Below are 12,058 nucleotides of genomic sequence, written 5' to 3'. Positions count from 1 at the left end.
GGGATGCATCACTAAACCTGGGGGCTGGATTCTTTTTGCTTTTCAAAGCCAAGTTATCTTTGCAGCAGTCCTGGGTTAGACAGAGGTGTGTGCGTGGTTATACTTTAAATGTGGCACCCAACGTGATGAAGCAGCAAGATGACGGTGTGGCGGGCGAATCGGAGCCCGCCTGCCATTGAAATGGCAATTTCCCCAGGAATGCATAATTAATGCGGCGGGATTGGGATGATACGACGTGAGAAGCTGCCATTGCGGCCGATGGGTAAAACATCATATTTCCCGCCCGCTACCACACTTAGTGCAAATCTGGGATGATTCCACCACGTGTTTAAAAAAAAAATCTACTTTCCTTGTGTGGATTAAGTTGTGCTCCAAAGAATTGTTGAAAAATACTTTGATCACCATGAATGTAACTGATTTTTATCGAAACTTTCATAGTTGTGATTTAGAAGCAATCTAAGGTATAACCAAGTGGATGTATTTTATTAAGTTAAAATAAATGACTAATTAATGTTTGCAAATAATGTATTTGTGCAAAAGCAAGGGACACTTGACTGACTAGAGGTAATATTCCATAAGGTGCATCAGGAGCAAGTTGTTCCTGAGTTCACTTCAAATTCAGAAAGCCAATTTACTCTGGCTTTTCCAAGCCAAAGTTTATTTTCTGTTATTAATATTAGTTTAAATTATTTTCAAATTCATCACATTCCCTGTACTCCTGAGGTACAGCAAAAAAAGTCACTAAAGCAATCTTAGATTTATTATTATTCAAAATTGTGAATTGGTTCTTTGACTAGTTAATAAAACCTTTGCAAGTACAATGGCAAATAACATCACTCCGCACTTTTGACCTAAAGCCAATGGCCTATCACTCAAAAGACTTTTGAGTGATAGGCCATTTACACTGAGGACTACATTTTGGGTGTGACCACTTGAACTCTTAGGGATTCACTTCCAGTGCTATAGTGTAATTGTAATGAGATTGATTGGCTAAGTCTTCTTTACACATCAACATTAATGCAGTATGCACTTCTCTGTGATGCTAAATTTGAATTGTAAGTACACATCAAGACAAAAAAAACAATGAAACATTCGGCAGAATTTAATGTTTTCCCCCAATGCATTTAATCAGACATGAAGGTGATGGGTGCGGGGACCCTGCTGCCTTCCCGCCTCCAACCTGATGAAGTCCACCCCACTTAAGGCCCTCATCCCGTCGGCACTGATATTAACCAAGTGGATGATGGGGAGGGCTCGCCATGCCGGGAGTATGAGAAGTAAACCCATGCAGAGTTGTATGCAGGCACCCAGGGGCTCCTTCATTCAAAGACGAGGGACCTGGCATTGAGAAGTCGAGAGAGTGCCAATGAGAGCCGCCACTCTGCCCTTGTGCCACCCCCCCACCCCTCCTCCATGATTCCCCCAGTCCCCCACGAGCACCCCCTTCCCACATGACCCCCTCTCCCCAGGGAAAACCCCCTCTCCCCAGTGGATCACCCCTCTCACCAGCAGACCCCCTCTCTCCCCAGCTGTCCCCCCCCCTCCTCAGTGACAGTGCCTCTCCCAAGCAACCCCAACCACCCCGGTGACCACCCCCTCCCAGCGACCCACCCATCCCCCTCCCCAGTGACCCCTCATCCCTCCCCAGCGATCCTCATCCCTACCCAGTGACCCGCCTCCCACCCCAGTGACCGCCCTGTGAACTCCCCTCCCTAGCGACCTCCCCCTCCCTCCCTCTCCAGCGACCTCCCCCTCCCTCCCTCTCCAGCGACCTCCCCCTCCCTCCCCAGCCAATGCCACAAATCCCCAGCAATGACCAGCCCCGCACTCCCAGTGGTGTGGGTTCCAGCAACAATGCTAGGGGGAGAATTTTCTCCCCGTCGGGGGTGAGGGTTGTGCGAGAGTGGGCGTTGGCTTACGCACAGCCGATCGCAATCGGCCGGGCGCTGCCATTTTACATGGGCGGGTCAATTAAGGCCCGCCCAGCGTGGCGCGCAACTGGAAGCGCTGAGCGCTTCCTGTGTGGGCAGTGGTGGGGGTGGGGGGGCGGCTGCCTGAGTCGGGGCCTACACGCGAAAGAGCGCAGAAATCTCCCCAAGGCACAGAGCTGCCTGAGGGAGATTAGTTTAAGTTTAAAAAATTTTAATAAAGGGGGAAAAAAAATTTTAGGACATGTCCCCTCATATAAAACTGTCACATGAGCTGGGACAGGTCTATGAATTTTTGAAAAAATGTTTTCAGACCTTTAAAAACCTTCATGAAACCTCATCCCGCCCGTGGATGAGGTTCCATGAAAAATGCGGGCCCCCCATCTTCGCCCAGCCGAAGATTCTGCCCTTGGCCTCAAGCAGGTGGCATACCGGCAACAGCCACTGCCTGCCTGGTAGCACTGCCGTGCAATAGAGCTGTCGGCCTCTGATTGGCTGATAGGTCTCAGCAGATGGGACTTCTGCCCCAGATCCTTCATTCCAGGGAATGCCTGCTGCTGTCCAGTTAAGTGCCTGAGTAGCACTTGATACAGTGGGCCTTCCCTAAAAGAGGTGACCTGGTGCTCTCACCAGCTTGCAAGCCAGCAGGCTCGATCCCATCAACTCCATTAAATACTGCTGATATGTTTTGAAGAGCATTATCTTCATGAAAAAGTGTTTGGGAAATGTTTATGTTTGTTAATAAGCAGTGGATCATTGTAAATCGGGATAGAATGCAAGTTCAGATCAACCAAGGGCTGTTCTGGAGCTAGTTAATCTTGGACAATAATATAATAAAAGCAAAATACTGTGGATTCTGGAAATCTGAAATAAAAACATAAAATTCTGGAAAAACTCAGCAGGTCAAACAGCATCTGTGGAGCAAGAAACTGAGTTAACCTTTCAAGTCTGTATGACTCTTCAGAGCTGATCTTGGACAAACCTCACTACAAATTAGGGATGCAAATGTTCTGTTCTGTTGTGTGGTATCTTGGGATTAAATCCTTCTCTGCAGGCCAGAATCACATTCCTTGCTTTTTGCAGGGGAATGACTTCCTGACTGGCCTCCTATCTGATGTAATTGCGTGACCCAGCAAGGAAGAAACCTCTATTTAGCCTGGTCTAATGTCCGGAAGACATGAGTTCAAATTCCACCGCAGCAGCTGGGAAATTTAAATCAATTAAATAAATCTGGAATAAAAAGCTAGAATCAGTAGTGGTGACCATGAAACTACCAGATTGTCATAAAACCCATCTGATCCATTAATATCTTTTAGGGAAGAAACTGTGCCACCCTTACCTCTGGTGGCCATTTATCCGTTTTTATACCGGACTGGCCATTGTGCAGGTTCAGATGGCTTTATATCCAGTATTTTGTACCTTAGTACTTTACTGAAGTACTGTCAGGGGCCTGTGCACATTCCTTTCCCCATCTGCAGAAGCCTCAAACCAACTGAGACAGAAAACAGGTTAGTTTCCATAGTTCCACTGCCCCCCACAGCCACCTCACCTACCCCCTCTCCCCACCTCACTTACCTGCAATTAACCTTTTCCATCTCGAACCACAATGGATCTCCCTACATGATGACATAATTTCTGTACGTGATGACACTATTCCTATGCATTACAATGGTTTCCAGTATTAGTGGCCTCCAGCAGTGGCCACCCAATCCTTACCCACTCTGGCCCTAATGCAGACTGCAGCAGTTCAAGATGGTGGTTTACCGTCACTTTCTAAAGGGCAATTAAGGATGGGTAATAAATGCTGGCCTTGCCAGTGATGCCTGCTCCTCATGAAGAAATTTGTAAAAAAACAGAAAGCTTGAAGGTATCTGTAGCAAAATTATAGTTGATCTATATGTTTATATATTAAATATATTTATTATTGAACAGGTGAAAGTATCCTTGTGTAAAAATAGTTTCTTTACACAAGTACTCCCCTAGATTGTGCTTCCTTAAAAAAGATACATGAAGAATACAATACTATGTCAAATTAGGCTATGATCCCATGACAATTGGTCCAAGTGCATGCAGACATTGACAAAATGTATTTGAAGGAATTGTCTATGGAACTCCTAAGTGGCGTGCCTGCAGTAATCTACCACCTCGGCCTGTAATTCACTGTTACCATTCCTGGTCTTCAACATTCTCCACCACAACTAACAGTCAAGCCAAGAAATAGCCTTTTTAACCAGGAGAAAGATTCTCTAGCCATATAATTCACTTGAGCTGTCCCCTTTTTTTATTCATTCATGGGATGTGGGCATCACTGGCTAGGCCAGCATTTATTGTCCATCCCTAATTGCCCTTGTCCAGAGGGCATTTAAGAGCCAACCACATTGCTGTGGGTCTGGACTCACATGTAGGCCAGACCAGGTAAGGATGGCAGATTTCCTTCCCTCAAGGTCATTAGTGAACCAGATGGGTTTTTACAAAAACCAACAATGGTTTCATTGGTCATCATGAGACTTTTAATTCCAGACTTTTATTGAATTCACATTCCACCATCTGCCATGGTGGGATTCAAATCCCAGTCCCCAGAACTTTATCCTAGGTGTCTGGATTACTAGTCCAGCAACAATACCACCACACCATTGCCTCCTATTCAAGTCAGTGTTCCCATTAGTAACTGAATGACTTCCTTGCTTTTATTTTACTACTCTTGACTTCAACATTGATGTTTAAACAGCCACTGCAAAAAGAATTAATAAAAAAACAAGAGGAGTGAACTTACCAGCTCCCCCTCCCACCAGACACACGCACACTTTGTATACTTACTCAAGATGTATTTTAAACTGGCTTATTCCCTGAGTATGCAACAGCCGGGATCCCTGGGGTAAAAGAGAGTTGGATGTAATAAAGAATCAAAGACAGGATTACTGAAGAAACAAAAAGCTTGCTTGGAGGATGGAAAGTTTCGGTCCTTGGGACAGCAAGGCTCAGCTGGGAAATTTCTGAAAATGTAATGGCTATTGCATTAGCTACATTCTTTTACTCTGACAAAGCAAGCAATTGTGTTGCAATATACTGCAGAAGCTTATTTAATTACCAGCTGATATGATTTTATAGTGGCTTGGCAAAGCCTTTTAGAAAATGTATATAAACCCAAGTTTTTTTTGAGTCACCCTTTTCAAGTTAATCCTGTTCCAGTAGAAAAAAATGATGAAATGGAACAATGCGAAACTTTCAGAAAATCAAAGGGCACAACTTTTATAGTGGAATCTTAATTGCATTTAGTTTTAAGTTTCTTTCTGCATGTTGGACCCTGGTGTAAAAACAACAGAAAGGAGACATTGCTGCACATATTCATTTCCTGAAACCTGATCCTATCAAGTAGTTTGGGAATACTGAACCAAAGGCAGCTAACGGAAATGAAGCATTTTAAACACAAAAGAACCACAATACATTACCACAACGTTTTAATCCTTGAGGCCAAGCACTTCTTGTACACTTTGTTAACTTTAGTCTTATCATAGCCAGGCACAAACAAGCATCTGAAGAGTTTCAGCAGTAACAAATATTAAAAGCAGATGGGCTGCATTTTTTTTAAAGCGAGGCTTGCCTAAGCAACTTTAATGTTACTTTTAAGAGAAAGAAATGTCGGGATCATTCCTCGATAAACTTGTGGAGAAATACAAGAATGCAGTTATTGCGTAATTATTAGGCATTGAACATCTTGGACAGAGCTATTAAACACATTGAATGTTACTTGTTAGTGTGGTATGCTGTATGAAATACTTATCTCTAATTAAAAGTTGTCTAGTGAGTTAGTAGCGGAAGCACTTTTGTGCAAATATAATTAGAATGTAAGCTAAAGCCTTCCAGAGACAGCAACCAAAGTTTGAATTTCTTAACTGTATAAACAAATTTATAGGCAGCTCGAGGTATTTTGTCACCATACTTTGTAAAATCGTATGGCACAGAAGGAGGCCATTTTCTCCATCATGGCCGTGTTACCTCTTTGAAAAAGCTTGTTAATCAGTTCCATTTCCCTGCTCTTTCTCCTTAGCCCTGCCAATTTTTCCTTTCAAGTACAGTATATAATCAAATTACCTGAAATTGGCAGAGTTCACTTCTGAGATCTGCTATGCTCCAACTTGACAATTAAAAAAAAAACTGGCCTAATTTGGAGTCAGAAGAGCCTTTGTAACCCGCCCATTTGGATGGTTGATTCCCGACTGAAAGGGCACATTTGAGTCATAGGAATCAGCGAAAATAACGTGTCTCAGTTGGGCAATTTCTGTTTTTTGTTGGGCTGTTAGGTTAAAACAAAAAGAAGTTGTTCCATCTTGGATATAAAAAGAAGAGTCATTGACATGCCTTCTTAAACAATGTTTTCTGCTGAAATACCTGAGAGTAACACTGATGATGGACATAGCAAAATACATGGCACAGCCATATTGTTCTCGCAGAAAAAAGGAGGATCTTTAATAAGAAACCATCACTGGGAAAATAATGGAGTTTCATTTAAGTTCGAGTTTAAAGGATTAAAAAGTCAGAAAGTTGGTGTTAAAATTAGTTTTGGGCAGTCACACAAAATAAACAAGTAGCAAATTAACCTTTCTTTAAACTCAGTTTTTCTTTCCACAAGTTGCTTTTGCTCCTTTTGCATTATCACCCAAGACCAATTTTGTCCTTTTTGAAGGAAATACTACTCTTGCAATGTGTAGGAAGTTTTAAACTTTTAAGATAAAAGCAAAAAACTGCAGATGCTGGAAATCCAAAACAAAAATAAAAATACCTGGGAAAACTCAGCAGGTCTGGCAGCATCTGTGGAGAGGAACACAGTTAACGTTTCGAGTCCGTATGACTCTTCAACAGAACTAAGGAAAAATAGATAAGAGGTGAAATATAAGTTGGTTTAAGGGTGGGTGGGACAGGTAGAGCTGGATAGAGGGCCAGTGATAGGTGGAGATAGCCAAAAGATGTCATAGACAAAAGGACAAAGAGGTGTTGAAGGTGATACTATCTAAGGAATGTGCTAATAGGTGACATTAAGGGTAGAAAGCAGGACGAGCAAGGTACAGATAGCCCTAGTGGGGGTGGGGTGGGGGGAAGGGATCAAAATAGGCTAAAAGGTAGAGATAAAGCAATGGATGGAAATACATTTAAAAATAATGGAAATAGGTGGGAAAAGAAAAATCTATATAAATTATTGGGAAAAAGGGGGATCGGAAAGGGGTTGGGGATGGAGGAAAGAGTTCATGATCTAAAATTGTTGAACTCAATATTCAGTCCAGAAGGCTGTAAAGTGCCTAGTCGGAAGATGAGGTGCTGTTCCTCCAGTTTGCATTGAGCTTCACTGGAACAATGCAGCAAGCCAAGGACGGACATGTGGGCATGAGAGCAGGGTGGAGTGTTGAAATGGCAAGCGACAGGGAGGTCTGGGTAATGCTTGCGGACAGAATGAAGGTGTTCCGCAAAGCGGTCACCCAGTCTGCGTTTGGTCTCTCCAATGTAGAGGAAACCGCATTGGGAGCAACGAATGCAGTAGACTAAATTGAGGGAGGTGCAAGTGAAATGCTGCTTCACTTTGAAAGGATTGTTTGGGCCCTTGGACGGTGAGGAGAGGGGAAGTAAAGGGGCAGGTGTTGCACCTTCTGCGGTTGCATGGGAAGGTACCATGGGAGGGGGTTGAGGCGTAGGGAGTGATGGAGGAGTGGACCAGGGTGTCCCGGAGGGAACGATCCCTGCGGAATGCCGCCGGGGGGGGGTGAAGGGAAGATGTGTTTGGTGGTGGCATCATGCTGGAGTTGGCGGAAATGGCGGAGGATGATCCTTTGAATGCTGGTGGGTGATAAGTGAGGACAAGGGGGACCCTATCATGGTTCTGGGAGGGAGAGGAAGGTGTGAGGGTGGATGCGTGGGAGATGGGCCGGACACGGTTGAGGGCCCTGTCAACCACCGTGGGTGGAAAACCTCGACTTTTAGTTTGGGCGGTGTGATTTCACAATCCTAGGGTTAAAGATTCCACTCAAAAATATTTCAAACAGCAATAACTTATATTTACATAGCACCTTTAAGGCAAAAAACATCCCAAACAATGTTACGTTCAAAGTTCAGTTGTTGTGCGCTGCCAGTTTTTTCAGTATGTGGTCCCTTTAAAACATTTTTTACAGCAGCCGTGCACATGTGCAGCTTAGTGAGAACATTGGTTCCCGTTGCTCGTCACAGTGAGATGGAGGGAATACAAGTGCTGAGTCTGGAAAGGAGACATTGGGATGGATGACCAAAAGCTTGATCAAAGAGATTGGTCATGTCAAACCTGTCTCCTCAGTACCTATCATATTAAACACTGTGGAGATGATGAGGAGGCAACAAGCATTGTGGCCACAGATAAGGTCGTTAGTGATTTTGGTTAGTGCCATTTTGATGCTGTAAGAGAAAACCAGACTTGAAGGATTCAGATGTGAAGTTATGAAAGAGGTGGGTTGTGTCTAGTAGACAACAAGGAAAGGGAGGTTGGAGATGGGATTCTGATTTGCAAGGTGGATTAAAGGTTTGAAGGTGTTTTTCTTTCAGGAGTGGATGACAAATGAACAAACTGGTTAATATTTCCGCTTGTGATTTATGACAACAACTGAATTGTCTCAATATAATTTCTGCTTTGTAATCCACTGCTACCTATCTAGTATCCTATATGGAACACTTGTATAGAGAAATAATTGAAAAAAGTAGATTCCTGTTCCATAAATTTGATATCACAAGATGAGTAGCAACAGAGAAATTTCATCTGTTTTTTTTGTTAAACTTTTTTTTTTTGCTATGACACTTGTGCCTTGGGAGACCATGTGTGTAGAAAATGTCTCCAGCTGCTTGAGCTCAAGCAGCTGGTTTTCCAAATTTGAGAGGCTTTGTGAAGCAATATGGAGACTGAGAGTTTCCTGGAATGTACGTCCCAGGAGGTGGCTACCCCACAGGCAGAGACAGTTCAAGATAGTCAATGTGTGGCCATCTGGAAGAGTTGCAAGTGCAGGAGTCTTTGGGGTATTGCACTCTCAGACTGATACTCAGCATTAGAGATAGCTAGATGTGTAGAGACTTTGAAGGAGTGCAGTCCAGACCACGGCACCAATGGGCAAAGGATTGCCCAGGGGAAAAAGCAAATTGTAGAAATGCAGTCTTTATAGGAGATACCATAGTTAGGGGGACAGACAGGTGTTTCTGTAACCGTCATCATGAATCTCACATGGTGCGTTGCCTTCCTGGTGCCAGGGTAGAGGTCATTGCAGAGAGGGTGCAGGAGAAGGGAGTAAACCAAAAGTTGTGGTACAAGTATGGACCAACAACATAGAGAGGGCAAGGATTGAGGCCCTATAGTCAGACTTTCAAGAGCTAGGGAGGAAGTTAAAAAGTAGAACATCAAAGGTAATTACTCCCAATGCCACGTGCCATGGGTATAGATAGAGAGAATCAGTGCATGGCTTTAAGCATGGTGAAGGAGTTGGGGGGAGGGGGTTTTGGTGGGGGGTGGCAGCAGATTCTTCAGCCTTTGGGACTAGTTCTGGGGCAAGAGACAGCTATTCATAAGAGCATAACAACATAAGAAATAGGAACAAGAGTAGACAATTTGGCCCCTAGAGCCTGCTCCGCCATTCCATAAGATCATGGCTGATCTTGTGTTTCGATTTCCACATTCCCAGCTAACACCGATAACCTTTGATTCCCTTGCCTAACAAGAATCTATCTACATCTACCTTAAAAATATTCAATGACCCCACCTCCACCACCTTCTGAGACAGAGAATTCCAAAGTTGCACAACCCTTTGAGAGAAAAAAATTCTCCTCATCTCTGTCCTAAAAGAGTGACACCTGATTTTAAAACAGTGCCCCCTAGTTCTGGATTCACCCACAAGAGGAAACATCCTTTTGACGTCCGCCTTGTCAAGACTGTTCAGGATATTGTGTACTTCAATCAAATCATCCCTCACTCGTCTAAACTCCAGTGGAAACAAGCCCAGTCTGTCCAACCTTTCCTCGTAAGACAACTCACTCATTCCAGGTATCAATCTAGTAAACCTCCTTTGAACCGCCTCCAATGCATTTACATCCTTCCTTAAATAAGGAGACCAAAACTGCACACAGTACTCGAGGTGCGGTCTCATCAATGCCCTGTGTAACTGAAGCATAACATCCTTACTATTATGTTCAATCACTCTCATAATAAAGGGTAGCATTCCATTAGCCTTCTTAATTACTTGCTGTACCTGCATACTAACTTTTTGTGACTCATGTACTAGAACACCTAGATCCCTCAGAATTATGCAGCCGTTCTCCATTTAAATAATATTCTACTTTTTTGCTCTTCCTGCCAAAGTGAACATCTTCACATTTTCCCACATTAAACTCCATTTGCCAGATCTCTTCCCACTCACTCAAGCTATCTATATCCATCTGCAACCTCCTCATGTCCTCTTCACAACACACTTTCCTACCTATCTTTGTGTCATCTGCAAATTTAGTTACCATGTCTTCACTCCCCTCATCTAAGTCATTGATGAAAAGCGTAAAAGTTGAGGCCCCATTACAAACCCCTGTGGGACGCCACTAGTCACATCCTGCCGATTAGAAAAAGACTCATTTATGCATACTCTCTTTTTCTGCCAGCCAGCCAATCTTCTATCCATGCTAATATGTTACCCCCTACACCATGCGCTTTTATTTTCCGTAATAATCTTTGATGTGGCACCTTATCAAATGCCTTCTGGAAACCCAAGTACAGTACGTCTACAGGCTCCCCTTTATCCACAATGCATGTTACTCCTTCAAAAAGCTCCAATAAATTGGTTAAAAGGGATGAGTCGCACCTTAGTACGACTGGGCCTATATTGGGACAGTTCACTAGTGTGGTTGGTGGGGGGGTTGAACTAAATTGGTAGGGGTTGGGCACCAGCATATAGAAGTAGAAAGAAATGTAGTGCATAAAGTTGAATAGTACTGGAGAAGGAAGTACTACCATATTAGATAGGAGCAGACTAAGAAGGACTACAAGGAATACAAGGACCAATGTAGGATGCATGTATGTAAACCCAAAAAGCGTAGTGAATAAGATTGGTGAGCTACAAGCTGAAATAGTCATGTGGGATGTAGTGGTAATAATGGAAATGTGACTTTAAAATGTTGAGGACTGAATGTTTAAGATACACAACACAAAAGGAAGAAAGGGAAAATGGGGTGGCAATACCGATGAGGAAAGACATTGTAGTCTAGGAAAGAGAAGCTGTCCTTGAGGGAGAAAAAGCAGAATCCATTTGGTTAGAGTTGAGAAGCACAATGGGGATGATCACACTACTGGGGGTATTCTGTAGGCCTTCAAATAGTAAGAGAAAGTTAGAGGAGCAAATCTGGAGGAAAATCATAGAGCTGTGGAAGAACCTGATATTTCTGAAATGTTTTCAGAAGAACTTCCTTAACCAGTATGTTCTCAGTCCAGCTAGGAAATATGTATTGTTGAACCTTGAGCTGGGAAGTGAGGTGGGCCAAGTGGACGAAGTGTCTGTGGGGGAACACTTGGATAAGAGTGATTAGCGCTGTCGTAAGTTGTAGATTAGTAATGGAGAAGAAGAATAACAACCTAAAGTAGAACTTGTAAACTGGAAGAGGATTCACTTCAATGGGATAAGAGGGGTTCTAGCCAGGGTAAAATGTAACCAAAGTTTGACAGGAAAACCTGTAAAAGCATAATGGGTGCTTTTTAAGGAAGAGATGTTTCGGGTACAAGCTAGGTACATTCCAATGAGAGGGTAAGGCAGAGGAACTTAAAGCCTCCTTGGATCTCAAGGGAAATAGAGAATATTCATTCATTTATGTGTGCTCGGCCCGAAGGCAGGTCCTTGGCTCACTGTCTGCTGATACTTCATCCTGAGCCGTTTCCTTGGCATTTTTTGTCACTGATTTGCCATTGTCTTCCACTCTCAGGAGCAGGGCAAGGAGGCAGGTCTCAAGTCTACCTCAGCCAGGACGGGAATCAAACCTGTGCTGTTGACTTTATTCTGAACCACACACTAGCCATCTAGCCAACTGAGCTAACCAGCTACCATAGAGAATATGATTAAACAAAAAAAAGTGGATGTCAGATGAATTCTTCAAGT

General features: G+C 43.4%; 2 protein-coding genes and 1 long non-coding RNA gene across 11 annotated transcripts in view; 1 reads left to right on the top strand and 2 right to left on the bottom strand.

Annotated features, from left to right (window-relative positions):
- Positions 1-5,554, bottom strand: part of ecm2 (extracellular matrix protein 2, female organ and adipocyte specific) — a 33,803-nt gene extending 28,249 nt beyond the window's left edge. Inside the window, exons 1-2 of one of the 4 annotated variants that reach the window (XM_078543325.1) lie at positions 5,378-5,554; positions 4,746-4,798 (exon numbers count right to left, since the gene is read on the bottom strand). The gene's annotated coding sequence lies outside the window, so the exon portion shown is untranslated. Of the gene's footprint in view, positions 1-4,701; positions 4,903-5,377 lie in introns of those variants that run through there. The other 3 variants (XM_078543328.1, XM_078543326.1, XM_078543327.1) reach the window with 3 other exon arrangements.
- The window catches only part of LOC144681619 (uncharacterized), a 324,557-nt gene that overhangs the window by 35,480 nt on the left and 277,019 nt on the right, over positions 1-12,058 (bottom strand). The gene's annotated exons all lie outside the window — the stretch shown is intronic.
- The window catches only part of cenpp (centromere protein P), a 308,552-nt gene that overhangs the window by 269,346 nt on the left and 27,148 nt on the right, over positions 1-12,058 (top strand). The gene's annotated exons all lie outside the window — the stretch shown is intronic.

The sequence above is a fragment of the Cetorhinus maximus genome, chromosome 6 (genome assembly GCF_964194155.1).
Source record: "Cetorhinus maximus chromosome 6, sCetMax3.hap1.1, whole genome shotgun sequence".
In the NCBI taxonomy this organism is placed as follows: Eukaryota; Metazoa; Chordata; class Chondrichthyes; order Lamniformes; family Cetorhinidae; genus Cetorhinus; species Cetorhinus maximus.
Note: the sequence above shows the minus strand (reverse complement) of the source record. Positions and strands in the feature narration are given on the sequence as shown.